Below are 12,161 nucleotides of genomic sequence, written 5' to 3' on the forward strand. Positions count from 1 at the left end.
GTTGGCAATGCTCATGCTCAACTAACCCTTGTTTTACTTAGCAATGGCCCCAAAACTCAAGAGCAGTGATGCTGACAGATTGGATATGCCAGAGAGGCAGCACGTGCTTTCATCGAGAGAAAAGGTGGAAGTTCTCAACCGAATAAGAAAAAAATCTTATGCTGAGGGAGCTAAGACCCACAGTAAGAACAACATTATCTGTGAAACTGTGAAGAAGGAAAAAGAGATTTGTGCTAGTTTTTCTGTTTCACCTCAGACTGCAAAAGTTATGGCCACACTGTGCGATAAGTTAGTTAAGACGGAAAAGGCATGAGATCTGTGGGTGGGAGACATGAACGGAAGACAGGCTCAGACCGATGGCGACATGCTGCGCCAGAAAGCACTGAGCCCATACAACGACCTTAGTAAGTGAACCCCCAAAGTGAGTGACACCGAGCCATTTACTGCAAATAGGGTATGGTTACACAGATTCGGGAACAGGTCTGGACTGAGAAATATAAAAATTACGAGAAATACTGTGTCTGCTGAAGAAGCTGCTGCCACATTTTTGGCAGAGTTGAAGAAACTGATTAGAGTTCAGGACTATCTGCGATTTCAGACACCCACTCGGGGCCTTGGAACATATCTCCCACCGATAAGGGGAGACTGCTGTATTCACAATAGCCAAGACATGGAAGCAACCTAAAGTTCATTGATGGATGAATGAATAATAATAACAAAAAAATACACACACACACACAGTGGGATATTTAGCATTAACAAAGAAGGAAATCCTGCCATTTGTGACGACATAGATGAACCTGGAGGACATTATGGTAACTGAAATAAGCCAGACAGAAAAGGACAAATACCACATGATACCACTGATATAAGGAATCTAAAATATACTCATAGAAGCAGAGAGTAGAATGGTGATTTCCAGGGACTGAAGTGAAGGGGAAATAGGAAGGTATTAGTTAAAGGGTACAAAGTTTGAGTTATGCAAGATGAGTGAGTACTAGAGATCTACCATAAAACAAAATGCCTATAGTTTATAGTACTGTATTGCATACTTTAAAAATGCTAATAGGGCAGATCTTATGTTGTGTTCTTATCAAATAATATAACAATAATAATAATAAATAAAGAGGACAAGAGGAAACTTCTGGAGGTGATGGATATGTTTATGGTGTAGATGTCCTTCACCTTCACCCTTGAAACTTGGGTCACAGAATTTCCTGTCTTGGTTGTACAATTTACATCATTGGGCTTTATTAGGGTGACCCAGAGATCTAAACTTTCAGGAGCTATGAATCAAGTTGGTATAATTGGCAATTCTTTTAGGAATATTGGCTAATTCACCTTCTTACACCTTATTTATTAGGTCTCCACTTTCTATCAGGTTATTTTGAAATATTTCTATCAGGTATTCTATTCTTACTCCTATGTTTTTATGTATATATCCAGATGACCACAATTGCCTGTATTCATCATTTATTCCTTACATTGGTAGAAATTCAAGTGTATACTTCATAGACAGACATATAGAGGAAATAGTACACCCATAGCTACTAATAGTTAAATGTACTACTGTAGAAAATGAAGAGAAGACTTTTCTCTATCAGCACCCTAACTGTGGGGTGCCTAAAATTGGGTCTACTACTTGAATAAGTGGCAGAGTTAAATATTTTGACCTGAATTTCATAACTTGTCACAGTGATCCCATTGGCAGTAGAGTGGTAAGTTGCCAAGAAGGCAATTAATTATCTCTCTGTCTCTCTGTGTATTTAAATTTTGTTCCCTTTCCTTAAAAAGAGGTGATGCTATGGCTTACAACTAATATGCTCTTGCAGAGCTCTCCACACCAATTAGAAGGGTTCTGTGTTATGACACTCTTTGATTGGATGTTATGACACTCTCTGATAGAAAGCCGTTGTCCCATTGAAGCAGAAACTTCATCAGAAGCACAGAGAATCAAGGGTGTGCTCTAGACACCCCGAATGGGAGGGGACTATCTGTGCTCACTGGGTCCATCAAACAAAGTGCCTCACATATAGGTCTTTCCGTGCAATTCTGCTGGTTCCCTGCATTTATCTCCTAGCTGTTGGAGGCATGTAATCTAGAATTTCTTAACTTATGTCATGACACTTCTTGGAATCATGTATTTCAACATCTCCACTTCTAACTCTAATAAAGGCTTGTTTATGATCTTACACCAAATTTCTCTGTCTGGAAAATGGAAGTTTAATCTGAGAGATGTGAGACCAAGTTGATATTTTCTTGGCACCTGAGATTCGTAGACACTGTTATGGTCCCATTATCAGGGCCAAGAATTGCACAGATAACTCATTTCATCAATTGTTTCCGTCTCATTCCTTCCTAACTTTCTCTCTTTGGCGTTAATTAGAGCCAATTAATATAACAAATAATATCAAACAAATAAAACAATATCAGACTACAGATTCAAAAGGTACTGTTTTTTCCTAATACCAGGTCTTTTCTGATCAAGGGGTCTGAAACTGAGCATATGGATCTGTCTCCTCCAGCAAGTATGACCTTTTAATGGGAAGGTATGTACAGTTAATTAAGCCACTTAGAGTCATATAGCTGGGTAATTCCTGACCTTGATATATCCATTCTTGTTGGTACTTTTGGATCCAAACATCCTAATTAGACCTATGGTGAAGAATTATGTTGAACGAGGTGACAGCTTTCAAAGTGAATAAAAATATTTGTGTTAATTAATGGTGGTGTACAATTGATCACTTTCATCTTGGAAAGTTTTCCAGTTTTTATTTAGAGAAGAATTGTTCTGATATGTTTACCCATGGTCCTTCCTGATCTGTCTGGCTAGGACTATCCTTTCATTTTATTATCCATCAATACCTGCAGTCATTACTATGCTGGTAGGTCCCCCCTCCCTTTTTTTGGCCTGAGGTTTGAAATGTAAAAATATATCACAAAGTGATAAGGCAACAGAGGAGAGCTCTCAGAAAGAGGACTAGACTCAGTCAGGAAGGATGGGTTCTAGTCCAGGTTCTGTTATTAACCAAGCTCTGTTATAATTTTGGGCAGGTAACTTAATCTATGTTTTAGTTTCCTAATCTTTTAAATGGAGATGATGATGTCTACTTTAAATACGTAATATTGTGTGGAAGTGATTAACACAGAGCCAGGCATACACTAGATCATGAATAAACCTTTCTTAATTCTATATCTAATAAAATTAATGTCTGTAGCTCTAAGTTTTCACAGGGTCTATACTATCTCTAAGGACTGAAAATGTGCTCTCATTTCTGAGAACCAATAAATGGCAGAAGTTGAGGATTATTGGGATAAAGACAACAGCAATCAATTCTGTAGTAGGCATTTGTTTTTAATCCTTAGGTTGTTCCAAGATATTGGTACTTACCTACATATTAGGGGTAGGGTAGGAAGAAAGGAGAGGATACAAAAATAAATATAAGTAAGGCATATTTCTGCCTTTGGAGAGCTTATGGTCTCAGGTCCACCATCAACATGATAAGAAATCTTTGATACTGATGAATCAGTTTAATGATATGCGAACTTCTCAACTTCAGTAGAGAATTGTTAATTTACTTGAAGTCTGTCATAGTTTAAAAACATAGTTTTATAGACCTTTGTATTTGGACTTGAGAGTTAGTAGTTTATCCTTACTTCGACTAGAGTAATTTCTGTCATGTTTCCAGCTATCTCGCTTTAAATTTCCTATAGTCTTCTTTCTTCATCTTGCTTATGTGATGTATCACGTTAATTGATTTGCAGGTATTGAGTCAACCCTTGCTTCCCAGGAATAAATCCCACTTGATCACCGTTTATGATCTTTTTAATGTATTGCTGAATTCAGTTTGCAAATATTTTGTTGAGGATTTTTGCATCTATGTTCATAGGGATATTGGCCTGTAATTTTCTTTTTTTGTAACATCTTTGTCTGGTTTTTGAATCAGGATAACGCTGGCCTCATAAAAAGAGTTTGGGAAACTTCTGTTTTCTTGATTTTTTTTTTTTAATAGTTTGAGAAGGATAGGTGTTGATTCTTCGTTGAATGTTTGGTAAAATTCACATGTGAAGTCATCTGGTCCAGGACTTTTGTTTGTTGGGAGTTATTTTTAAAAAAATCCTCACCTGAGGACATGTTCATTGATTTTAGAGAGAGGAAGGAAGAGGGGGAGAGAGACATAGATGTGAGAGAAAAACATTGATTGGTTGCCTCTGGTATGTGCCCCAAGCAGGGAGTAAACCCACAACCTAGGTATGTGCCCTGACTGGGAATTGAACCTGCGACCTTCTGGTGTATGTGATGACACTTCAACCAACTGAACCCACCAGTCCGGGGCTACTGGGAGTTCTTTGATTTATGATCTGATTTTGTTGGTAGTAATTGGTCTGCTCAAATATTCTGTTTCTTCTTGATTCAGTCTTGGAAGATAGTATGTTTCTAGGAATTATCCATTTTACCCAAATTGTCCAATTTATTGGCATCTAATTGTTCATATTATTTTCTTACAACTTTTATGTATTTTTGTGGTGTCAGTTGTCGCTTCTCTTTCATTTATGATTTTATTTCTTTGGGTCATCTCCCCTTTTTTCTTGATGAGTCGGTTAAAGGTTTATCAATCTTGTTTATTTTTTTCAAAGAACCAGCTCTTGGTTACATTGATCTTTTGTGTGTGTGTTTTTTTTTTTAGATTCTGTTTTGTTTGTTTCCACTCTGATCTTTATTATTTCCTTCCTTCTACTCACTTTGGGCTTTCTTTGTTTTTGTTTTTCTTGTTCCTTTAGGTGTAAGGTTAGATTGTTTATTTGAGATTTTTCTTGTTACTTGAAGTAGGCCTGTATTGCTGTGAATTTCCCTCTTAGGACTGCTTTTTCTGTGTTCCATAGATTTTGGGTTGTTACCTATACTCTTCTTATGAAGAGCTAGTCAAGTCCATCTCATAGTCTATATGTATACCTTTTTCTCCTTTTTGGTTACTGTATTAGCTATGATGCAGGCTAAATTTCTGTAACAAAGAGATCCCAAAATGGAGTAACTCTGTCCCATGAGCTCGTTTGAGGATCTGGGCTGATGAGTCAGCTGTGCCACACTGAACATGTGGCCTCCATGTTAATCATCCAAGGTAGCTGAGAAATTAGTGCCATTTTTCAGTCAGGGGGAACATAACAGAGGGGATTCATGTCAAGCAGCCATGGTGATTAAGGAGGTGATTCAAAAGCTGCACACATCACTTCTTGAATCTCTTTGGCCTAAACTTGTTATGTTGCTACTTCTAGCTTTGAGGATGGCTGGGAAATGAACTGTCTAGATGAGTGGCAGGAGGTTCTATTACTTAAAGGAATAAAGAAGGAATGCATACTAGCCAATAACTAGCAGTCCCTGCCATATTCACTTATTTCTCCATCAATTTTAATTCCTATGTGACCTCAGGTCTCCTTTTTATTTATGCTCTCATTGACAACATAGGGATAGGACTGATAATTCCTGCAAACTGCAGTTGAACCAAGACAAGAATATAAGAATGTTATTGGCCCTTGGAATTAGTTTCTTATATCTCACCTATCTATCATCTATCTATCACCTATCTATCTATCATCTATCTATCTATCATCTATCTATCTATCATCTATCTATCATCTATCATCTATCATCATCTATCATCTATCTATCTATCATCTATCTATCTATCATCTATCTATCTATCTATCTACCTATCTATCTATCTATCTATCTATCTATCTATCTATCTATCTATCTATCTATATCTATCTATCATCAATCATCTATCTATCTATCTATCTATCTATCTATCTATCTATCTATCTATCTATCTATCTATCTATCTATCTATCTATCATCTATCATCTATCTATCTATCATCTATCTATCTATCATCTATCTATCTATCTATCTATCTATCTATCTATCTATCTATCTAATCTATCATCTATCTATCTATCATCTATCTATCTATCTATCTATCTATCTATCTATCTATCTATCATCTATCATCATCATCTATCATCTATCTATCTGATCTATCTATCATCATTTATCATCTATCTATATCTGCCTTACTCTTCCTGTAGATATATGTTTGTCCAAAATTTTAATACAAGTTTGAATCTCTTGGTTTGGGGTAGGTTCAATTTTGTCAAAGAATCTATATATATTTTACTGGGAAAATAACTGCATGTTAATGAATGAGTAGGAGTTAACTTAGAGTAGAAATAATTATAAAGCACCTGTCAAAAGTGAAGTGCTATAGAAATGCTAAATAATGACACTAATAAAAAACTGATTGTCGTGACTTCAAAGGAAGTGTTAAGTTGGAGTGTTTTGACGTGTATGGCATCTGAATGATCTAAATAAGGTGTTTAGATACTCACATGAGAGACTGTTCTAGCCACTCAAGAGAAATAAGAGTCTGTTCTACCCACTCAATGTTTTGATGCTTCCGTGAGAATTTTAGCATTTTAAAACATTATTTTAAAAGTAAGGATTGTGTTGTCTTGATTAAATTCATATAAAGAAAGGACATTGCCTAACAAAAACACGGTGTTCTTCTTAGACTGTCTGGCTTTGTACCTCCAGTTCCTGGAGACTCTGCCTCTGATATGATCCAATGCCCCTGAATTTATGTTGAACAGACACAGAGTTAGAACAGCAAATTGGTAGTGAACTTTAGTTAGAGTTAGAGCTTTGGATTAGGTAAATTTATAGTTTTAAAGATATATCTTACCCATTCATGCTCTGGCTTAAAATATTAAATATAAAGCTTTATTTAGCAAGTAGTGAAATCTCTGGCTCTGGACTCAGTCAGAGTTAAGTTCAAATCTATTGCTTGATCTTGGGCCACCATGTGATCTTCTTTCTCCACACCTCAGTTTTTTCACTAGTTAAATGGGTATTAGAATAATAATAGTACTTACTTAATAAGGTTGTGAGACTTAAATGAAATAATGTATGTGATGTGCTTGCCATAAGGATGGTTTTCTGCTTTTTCTATTTTCTATTCTGTGAAGGGTGGCATTCATAATATTTTCTGCTGGTGATTTCAAATAACAAATTCACTGGGGTTTCATAGAAATATTCTTTTGTGATATGGCAGTATAGCTTAGCCATTGAGCTAAAATTCCTAGCTCCACCAATCAATAGCTTTGTACCCTTGGGTAGGTTAGTTAACCTTCTGTACCTGGATTTTCTCATTTGTAAAATGGAGATAATAATAATATCTATCTCATAGGGTTCTTGTATATAAAGCATTTAGCCCAATGTTTGGCACATAATAAATGTTCAACAAATGTTACATATTATTCACTTTAAAGCTTAAAATGGCTAGTTAGGGTTTTGTGGGTTGTTGTGTGTTTTTTTGTAAAATGAATAGGTATTCTGGGTGTCTAGTTTTAGCATTTTGAACAGTTTATTTCCCCACTTTAAGAACAGTTCTTTCAGTGTCTTGTTTGTTTCAAAGTGGGCTCTCAATTTTACATACCAGTACAGGGTGTACTATCCTGAATAAATGGAAGGAAACAACCCAAATATGGTCATCTAACTTCCTGTTAAGTACTTAGTTTTAACACCCACCTTCAGATTGGTGGCAATAGATGCCAATGAATAAATCTGGGTGTCTGATTTTCTCTTTTCTTCTTTTTGATTTCTAATGAAGTGAACAGATTGTAGACACTGTGATTATAAGTAAAGAAAACTTGCACCACGATGATTAATTTCCTCCCTCAAAGGACATTTGGGCATTTACTCGTGTCCCAATGGGTTACTTGTAGTTTTGATGGGGAGGCCTGAGGACTGAATAGGGCACAGGAGAGGGAGTAGTTGTGTCTGGCTGCTCTCTCAAAACTACATAATACAAACTCAGAAGTATCTCTTTCAGAACCCATACCTAGTGGCCTGCAGAGCTGGAAATCTGCCTGGCCTTGCGAATGCTTCAGAGGCAGGAAGCATGTCTTACTACATTTGGTTTATCTTGCATCTAATGTTGGCATATAGTAGGTGCTTAATAGTTGTTTACTAGTCTACTACCTGAAAGTACAAAAATGCCTCTTTAGAATTTTGCTGGATTTTATTTTACTTAGTTGTTGCTAGTGCTGGGAGATTATACTCTGCTACTTTATAGTAAATAATTTTGTAAACCCAAACAAGGTTTATATTTACTATTGTATTAAAGAAATTCATAAAAAATCCTTTTGTGAAAATTGATTAATCCTTGCCTGCTCTATGCTTTGTAAATTGTTCTCTCCCCAAAGTAATAAAGAAGTGCGAATCTAAAATAAAATGAACAAGCATATGAACCTGGGGAATTCTGAAGTCACCACTTCTACAACTTAAAATGCAGATCTGTCTACTTACCATTTTCTTCTTTCGAGGATGCTTGCCACCAAATGTTAAATCAAACCTTTCTATGGGGCAATTGAAAAAGCAGATGTGCATTTCACAATTTTATTATTATTTAAAGGTGTAATGCCTACTTCCTTGTGGAGCCCACTCTCTGAGGTAAAAATTTTAAGGCTTTCCCCTTGGGGCAGAGGTAAAGTGGGTAAGATTTGGGGTTTCTTTCAGAACTTGTGCATAGGGGTTTCTCAGAACAGCTGTTCCCAACTCTGCTTTCATTGGCCGTGAGAATCAGGGTGAGGCATAGCCTTTTTTCTGCAGTTCCTGCTGAACCAGGGCATGGTCTTGGGAATGAACCAGATGTAACCTTCTGAATGTGGCTCACTTGGTGTGGTGCCTTCTCTGAGTCAGCACTTGAGCGCACCCCTTGACCTGCCTTTAACTTTCAACAAAAGAGGAAAGTAAGTTGCTTCCGGAGCTTGTTGAGGTACTCCTTGGTGCTAGACTCACACAAGATACAGCTGCTGAAGTGTAGGGCATTTGAAAAAACTCTTTCTGGGTAATGAAAACATGACTCTGAAGTAGTTGCAGTATTGAAATGCAGCACTCTGCTTCTTTTCGGAACAAGGCTCGCTTTGGGCTCACTGGTGCGGAAGGGCCCTCAAGGCGAAGAGGCTCAGAAACAGCAGAACGGGCTCTTAAGGAAGGTATCTGTTGCTCGTTCTATCAAACAATTGCTCTAATTAAAAAAAATGCATCAGGTTAGCAAGAGTAGCTCAATTGGTAATGTGATGGTGGGAGCGAGCTGTAAAAAGCTTCCATAGAAATGTTTGCTCTGCCAATTTATAATCAATTGTTTTGAGTTGTGATGAAAAGGACTGGAAATTGATGCCGGTGGCCTCCAACATTCTTGGCCATTCCCTTCTCGTTTTACTTGCCTCTCCCAGGAATGGAGACCTTGGACAAAATTCTATTTTTGTTTTCATCCTCCTGAGCATTTGGCTTCAAAGCTTTTATCAACTTAGGTCTGTTTTAGCCATCACCCACTAATCCCTATGGAATTTTAACACTTGTGATTTATTTATTTATTTATTTATTTATTTATTATTTATTTATTTATTTATTTATTTATTTATTTATTTATTTATTTATATATTTTTAATATATCTTTATTGATTTCAGAGAAAGGAAAGGAGAGGGAGAGGGAGAGATAGAAACATCAATGATGAGAGAGTCATTGATCGAGCCCTCAAGCCGGGCATGTGCCCTGACCGGGAATCGAACCCTGATCTCCTGGATCCCAGGTCAATGCTCAACCGCTGAGCCATGCCCAGCTGGGCAACACTTGTGATTTATTAATTTGTGCACTTATAAGAAATTCTGTGCCCACCTGAAGGAAAAAAATAACATTTATTGAAATCTACACAGTAGTTGAGATCATAGACCTGTGTCTACCTAGAAACACTACCTTCCATTTTATTTATGTTTATATACTTGTTTTTGTTTGGTCGCACTTGCATGAATTTAAATATTTTACCATTTGTTTTTAGACATGCTAAAATTTAGACAACTGTAATTGAATCTTATTGCCTATTAAGGTAGGATATTCTCATGTGTTTCATAATAAAAGGAAAACACCAAAAGCAAAATGCTATGTTGAAGCAAAATATCATGTTTGGTGATTATAAGTCTTTGGGGGTTCTCTGAAGTATTATCCCAAATTTATATAGAGATATGATTTTTTTATACCAGTGCTTCTCCAAGTTTAATGTGCCTACAGATCACCTGGGGATCTTGTTAAAATGCAATTCTAATTCAGTAAGCCTTGGTCAGGGCCTAAGATTCTGCATTTCTGACAGGCTCCTAGGTGCTGCTGATGTTCTGGAATACCCACACTCTGCAGAGCAAGCACCTATATACATTTGCATTTTTAGTTTCTTTGGGTCTAGTAGTATGATTCCATTGGTTAGTGGAACTCAAAGTTAACTTTAAGTTATAATAAAATTTGTAATTTTGGCAATGAGTTGGCAGTGATTGAGCTTCCTTTTCTTAAAGGAAGAAAAGCTGAGATTAAGAGTAATTCTTAACTGGGTTTCATCCCTGGGATCCTCACATCTGTGGTTGTCTAATGGGGCCTTGAGGCTTTTCCTGTGTCTCCTGTTAATGTATAATTAAACTTTCCATTCTAGGCATCAAATAAAGATGGGTGGTTTTTTAAAAAGTGCACTCTTGTTTCAAAATATTTCCTCATCATTGAGCTTTTACCAAATTTCCTGAAGAATATTTAATAATTTTGGGCCTTGAACATAAGGGCCCCTGTCCATATTTTTGGATGATTATAACATATCAAAAAATATCTAAGTGAAATAATGATAAAATATTCAAAATTTCTTACATTTAGTTGTTTAAATGTTCCACACACCCCATCCCCCATTAGACTATACATTCTTTGAGGACAAGGTTTATGTAGGTTTCATCTTTGTGTAACTGTAGTTGCCAATAGAAGTTTTAGAGAGAGTTAGCACACCATAAATAGTGAATGAATTAAGTTCAAATGTCAAGTTGACATGCAGATTCTAATATAATAAGGCCTTTAAAAATGATAGGGGAAGCCTAGGGTTCTTTTCTTCTCAAGATCTGAGGTTTTTCAGACATGTCTAGGCCAGTCACTGACCCCATGTTGCTCTCTAAATCTTCATTTTCCCACTTTCATGATGGAGATAAAACATTTTTCATAAACTAAGAAAGGTCAGAGTAAGCTGTAGGTTTGAATGTTTAGTTCAACTACTAGTCTACTTTGCTCGAAATAAAGGGACTCAGGGCATATACAAAACATCCTAAGAAAAAGCAAGACTCCCTCACCCACTGGCAGAGACAATGCTCTGCATGCTTTACACTGTCTTCTTTCATCACACAGAAAGGTTAGATTTTCTAGCCTCCCTTTTATATAGATTTGGGACCACATGGCCAACTTTTGGAAAATGGAATATCAGTCAAAATGGTGTACACTAATTCCAGACTTGATCCTTAAAAATATCCTGCAGCAACTTCTAGTCTTCTCGTTCCATTTTTTGGTGGCCTTGGAAGTCGCATGCTTCATATTGTGTAGCCTGGGTCCTGGGGCTTGGAGGATAGTTGCTCAAGAGAGCTACATGACCCACATTAGACTATGCTATGAATGAGAAATGGACCTTGATTGTGTTAAGTCACTGAGATTTTTGTAGTTTTTTGCAGGAGCCAATACTGATGAATATACCTCCTGATACTTGTAAAAGTTTTTCAAGTCTGGGGGAGGGAGGGGGATTAAGAGAGGCCATGAAATAAGAGAGAAGGTTGGTGGACTTGAGGGAAGGGAGCCTGGGCATGAGGATACCATGTGAAGAGCAGGAAAGCCTGTGTCCAGAGTAAGCCCAGCCTCTACCTATAGGAGAACTTCAACTTTTCATCTCCAAGAGCTATGTTTACTGTTGTTTCTGTTGGCATATGGTGAGGGCTTTCTTTCCACAGTAGCCAATAAATCTTCTACTGACTGAGCTTGACACTTATTTGTGTTTCCAGACCTTGGTTGGTTCCTATAGATTTACAGGGGTGGGGAACCTTTTTTCTGCCAAGGACTATTTGGATATTTATACCATCATTCACAGGACACACAAAATTACCAACTTAAAAATTAGCTATGAAAAAAGCTCCCAGATTTATTGAATTTCAAGTCCCACCTGCAGTTTCCTTGGCAGGGCCAGACTAAATGATTTCGTGGGCCATTTGTGGCCTGCAGGCCAGATGTTCCCCACCCCTGCTATAGAATATAGAGCTT

General features: G+C 37.0%; 1 pseudogene; it reads left to right on the forward strand.

Moving 5' to 3' along the window:
* Positions 1–331: 331 nt before the first annotated feature.
* The window catches only part of LOC148094237 (small ribosomal subunit protein uS7m pseudogene), a 34,342-nt pseudogene continuing 22,512 nt past the window's right edge, over positions 332–12,161 (forward strand).

Source organism: Miniopterus natalensis, chromosome 1, assembly GCF_054644295.1.
Source record: "Miniopterus natalensis isolate mMinNat1 chromosome 1, mMinNat1.hap1, whole genome shotgun sequence".
Lineage (NCBI taxonomy): Eukaryota > Metazoa > Chordata > Mammalia > Chiroptera > Miniopteridae > Miniopterus > Miniopterus natalensis.